Here is a 5,759-nt window from a genome sequence, read left to right as displayed (position 1 = left end):
GATGCCTGCTTGATTGCCATTTGTGCTTAACTGCTCAGTTGCCAAATACGTTTAAATTGGTCTTGGTGTAATTGACACATAACTGTTGCTTATTGCATACTTCCCCAAATGATTTCAGCAATCTCCTGCCAATTAGGGTCTGGGAAAACAGGTTCCTGTTGTCCGTGTGTAGCAGCCACAATGCCTGTGCCATGCTATTTTGCACCCTAGGCAAGGCCTACCACACACATACACACTAGTTAACTTCAATTTTCATAACAGATGTCTTGTAGAAAAAATGATAAGTGCAAAATTTGAAACTGCCTTGGTCTGACCACATCTGGAATACTGTGTCCAGTTCTGGGCACCACAATTCAAGAAGGATGTCCACATGTGGTAGATATGTAAAATAGTTTACAAGTATCGGGAAATGATATACAATGCTATATAACGATAATGATATATGATGAGATGAAAAAAAAAGTTTAAAAACCTTTCCCCAAATACCCATTTCTTTTGGGAATGGTACATATTAGGGACACTTGTGGTGCTGTGGGTTAAACCACAGAGCCTAGGACTTGCTGATCAAAAGGTCGGTGGTTCGAATCCCCACGACGGGGTGAGCTCCCGTTGCTCGGTCCCTGCTCCTGCCAACCTAGCAGTTCAAAAGCACATCAAAGTGCAAGTAAATAGGTATACCACTCTGGCGGGAAGGTAAACGGCGTTTCCGTGCACTGCTCTGGTTCCCCAGAAGCGGCTTAGTCATGCTGGCCACATGACCTGGAAGCTCTAAGCTGGCTCCCTCGGCCAATAAAGCGAGTTGAGTGCCGCAATGCCAGAGTCGGCCATGACTGGACCTAATGGTCAGGGGTCCCTCTACCTTTACATTTTTATGTATGGTACTACAGCAGCTAGGATTTTGTTAGCTCAGAAATGGCAGGTGAGTGAGGTCCCAAATAAGGAGGGTTGGCAATTAAAAGTGATGGAATATGCAGTTAGCTGGTCTAACAAGTAAAATAAGAGAACAAGAACAAGTATACAAAGAGGAATGGATTTTTTGTGTGTAGTATCTGGAAAACAACTGTAAACATGTGAACAAGTTAGTAGGATTAAGGTAAATTCAATAGTGTAACACATAACAAAGGAATAATAAAGGAATAAGGGAGTTAAATAGATATATGAGAATATGTGGGGTAGGTGGGAAAATTAAAGGAACCACGGAAGGGGAAGATGGGAAGTCGTAGATGACTGGTTGGTTTTAAAGAGACCTGGTGTTCATCTCTATGGATGTGGGTGATCTGACACTAAGTAAAAGCGAAACAAAAGAAGTGTCATGGTCAGATCACTTCCTGGTGCAACTGGACTTCTCCACAACCCTTCCCCTCAGCCTGCAGAGGGAGGGACTGATTCAGATGGTCCGTCCCCACCACTGAATGGATCCAAATGGTTTCCAGAGGTAGGGGATGTTTTATCCCATGTTGATGGCCTTTCAGCTGATTTCCTGGGAGCCCACTGGAATGCGGGGTTAACCAGGGCTATTAACTGTTTGGCTCCGAAGTGCCCTCTCCGATTGCATGGAGCCCGGAGAGCCCCGTGGTTTTCCACGGATCTGAGGGCAATGAAACAAGTCGTTGAGATGGCTAGAGAACCAGTGGCAGAAAACTCATTCTGAATCGGACCGGACATGGGTTAGAACTCAACGTCGAGCCTACCAAGTGGCGATAGTGACAGTGAAGAGGACCTTCTTCACCGCCTCTATTGCATCTGCAGAAAACAGCAGCAGGAGACTCTTTCAGGTGGTTCGCAATCTAAAAGCCACCTTCGCCACTGGGGCCTGTCTAGTCAAGTTGCATGGGATCAATTCCAATCTGTTACCTCCCAGGATGTGGACAGGCTCTTGAACAACTGAAATCGACCACCTGTCTCTTTGATTCTTGCCCATCTGGGCTCATAAAAATGAGCTGGCAAGGGCTGGGTGATGGGCTCTGTGGGGTGGTGAATGCTTCCCTCTGTGAGCAAGCCTTCCCAGACCCACTGAAAGAGGCGGTTATTAAACAGCTACTTAAAAAAAAATCTTTTGATTTGGCTAATATGGCCAACTATCACCCAGTTTAAAATCTTCCATTCTTGAGCAGGGTTTAGCCCAGACACTGAGGTCCACTGAGGGTCTTCTGGCAGCTCCCTCTGCAGGGTAGGACTCGAACCCATGGCTTCAAGTTACAAGACAGGAGATTACAACTCAACACCAGGAAGAACTTTCTGACAGTAAGAGCTGTTTGACAGTGAAATGGATTCCTTTCCTTCAGAAGGTGGCGGACTCCCCTTCCTTGGAGGCTTTTAAGCAGAGGTTGGATGGTCATGTCATGGGTGCTTTAGTTGAGTTTCCTGCAATGCAGGGGGCTGAACTAGGTGACCCTTGGGGTCCCTTCCAACTCTTATGATTCCACGTTGCTTCTCACTTGCCTTTTTTCTATACCAGTAAGTTCCAAACGCTGCAGCCTTTGTTCATAGGGGTGTCACTCTATTCCCCCCACTTAATCATTTGGGTTGCCCTTTCTGAACCTTTTCCAGCCCAACAATATCCTTTTACTTGCTCACTTCGGCAGCACATATACTAAAATTGGAACGATACAGAGAAGATGAGCAGGGCCCCTGCGCAAAGATGACATGCAAATTTGTGAAGCGTTCCATTTTTTTTTAAAAAAATCCTTTTACGAGGCGAGGGGAGAGGCTGGGGAAACCCAGCAAGATGGGCAAGGTATAAATAATAAAATTATCACTATTATTATTATTATTATTAGAGGTTATGATCAGATGGGCCAGAGATATAGGCCATACAATCCAGTTGGAACAATGGGAGAATTTATGGAGACACAACATTAAATTTACAGCATGCTCCATAATTAGAGAAAACTTAATGAAAATGATATACCAATGGTATTTAACCCCGGTTAAACTGGCTAGAATATATAAATAAAAAACCAGTGTGTGTTGGAGATGCAAGAAAGACATCGGAACAATGTATCATATGTGGTAGGAATGTGTACATATTTTAAAAAATTGGACCACCATACAAGAGGAACTTTAAAAAATGCTTAAAGTACCGTGCAATAACTGTAAAAACCTGTAGCGTTCCTCTTGGGAATAACAACAAATGACATTCCTGCAACCAAGAGAAAAGCATTCTTATATGCAACAGCTGCTGCCAGAATACTAATAGCAAAAAATTGGAAGGGGGAAAAATCCCATCTGTTTGAGAGTGGCAAGTCAAATTTTGTGAATATATATAGTTTCGGCTAGCCTTACGGCAGCAATAAGAGGACAAACAGATCAAAAATTAATTGAATGGGATTGTGCAAGGGAGTATATGAAAAAACATTGTTCTGGGACAAATATATCAATATGCAATGAATAAAGTTTACAGGGTAGAAATATTGGGGAAATGGATGGAACTGGAATAAAAACAATGTAATATTAATAACACAACGAATAAAAGAAGTCAAACATGGGTGGAGGGAAGTTATGTTTTTATGCATTTTTTGGTGTGTTCTTTTTATTTTAATTTATCTTTTGTGTAATTTGTTATTTTTCCTTTTTTTGCTTCTGATATTGTTTGGTTTTTGTTACTGCAATTCAATAAAAGATTTATTAAAAAATTTAAAAAAAATATTATTATTAAAACTGAAAACAGTATTTTAAGTGTGGTCATTCTATAGATTTCTATTTTATAAATAAAACCCACGTATTCCTTACAGTTTATCAGCATCTGAGATCAGTTTTCATCACAAAACTGTATGACTTAATTGGGCAGCAATTTCTTACCTGCATATATTTGAAAATGGGGTACTTGTTGTAGTTCGGTTTGCATGTTGAAAGCACACTTTTAAACGGATATGCCACCCCATTGCTGCTCTTGGTATCATGGTGAATTTAATAGCTGTTCACTATGATAAAGAAAACAAAAACTGTTGGTTCCATTTAGTTATTTGACAAAATGTAGATACTGCTTTATCAAGAACAAAATTGGGAAGCAGTGTATATAAAATATTCATTAAAAATAATAAAATCAAAAGATAAAATATAAATCAACCTAAAATTTATCAAAATACAAATAAAACCCATTTTGAAAAAAACATCTGTAATAAAATCATACGCAGTGGTACCTTGGGTTACAGGTGCTTCAGGTTACAGACTCTGCTAACCCAGAAATAGTACCTCGGGTTAAGAACTTTGCTTCAGGATGAGAAAAGAAATCGTGCTTCGGCGGCGGCACCAGCGGGAGGCCCCATTAGCTAAAGTGATGCTTCAGGTTAAGAACGGGCCTTTGGAACGAATTAAGTACTTAACCCAAGGTACCACTGAATTAGCATCTGGGAAAAGCAGTACAGCAAAGGTGCTTGCATAATGGGTGTTTAAAAGACGGTTCAGGAGGCAGAGGCCAAACTGCAGGGAGGGCAGTTGCCTTTGTGTGCTCCCTGGGGGCCCCACCTGCTTGGCCCCTCCTGGTTGCTGGCCCTGGACAGAAAGAAGGCGCTTGGGGCTCTGATTCAGGAGAGCTGGGCTTAGAACATGGTCAGCAAGAGGCTCCACAACACAATCCAGGGTGAAATGAGGCTGTGGCTGTCTCTCAATTCCCTGAAGATGTCATAAAAGCACCTTCTGGGTAACTGGCATTAGTGCTACAAGACGAAAACAGCAGGACAGTTTCGCTGGCAAAGCACCAGAAACAGTCACCAGTCCCTAATACTAGAACACCATCACCCCAGAAATCACAATGGACTGGCATTTGCATGAAGGCGGTGCAGGAAACTAAGAGGAGCAGGAGGAATTGCGAGGTTCTCCAGAAAGACAGAGCCAACGCTGAACTGAGGGGAAACAGGAGTTTTCTGGGTTCTCTTGGAGATGCCTGAAGCAGAGCTTCTAGGTTGAACAACAATGTGAGACAGGACCAGGAGAGACCCACGGGATTAAGTGTAGAGAGGCAGTATATTAAAAGCTCCAAAAGAGATTCTTATGCTAAGTCTGTTTAGTTTTGGAGCTTAAAAAAGGAATCTGGAAGAAAATACAAATCTATCAGGAAAATGAAAGCAAAGTAACAGGAAATTTGGCAGGTGGACTTCTGCCTACTCCTTGCTCCAGTCTGTGCATGTTTTTGTGTAACACGATCATGTCTGCCTTATTTTTTCTTCTTCCACAAACTCCTGAGCCCCAAAGGTTGTAGCCAGTTTTCCTCCCAGGGGACTCACTCCATCCCCTTCATGCTTTTGCTGGCCCTTGCCTGAAACTTCCCCGGCTCTCTCCTTTTTGAGGTGGGGCGACCAGGACAGGACAGGCTTCCAAGCGGGTAAAGCTGCCTTGACAAGAGTCAAGTGGACCTCGGGGTTTGGCTGAAGCGCCCACCGAGCAAGTCAGCCATGCAGTGGAGCTGCTGGCCAAGTGGACGCGGGGTTTGGTTGCCTGGCCCCACGGATCGCGTCCTCTGGATGGAGAGAAGCTGTGGGAGGGCCTTGGAGCCCCTTGGGGGTGGAAGCCTGCAGACAAGGGCTGAGGAGGGCCGGCCAAGGGGGCTGAGGGCCAAGGGGGCCAGCAGAGAAGCTGTGTGGGCCTCCTCGAGAGCAGGCCTTTCCGGGGACCCCTTCCAGCAGGCGGGGACACTGCTGGGCTCCAGCGCTTTGCCAGCCCGAGGTCCCGCCAGAGAGATCATTCTTTCACTATTAATATACTTCCACGTCATTGTATTTCAGTTCAACAATTACCTTGATAAAATACATATTTTGTTA

The sequence above is a fragment of the Podarcis gaigeae genome, assembly GCF_964106915.1.
Source record: "Podarcis gaigeae genome assembly, chromosome: 6".
NCBI classification, from domain to species: Eukaryota; Metazoa; Chordata; class Lepidosauria; order Squamata; family Lacertidae; genus Podarcis; species Podarcis gaigeae.
This window is presented reverse-complemented; position numbering follows the sequence as displayed.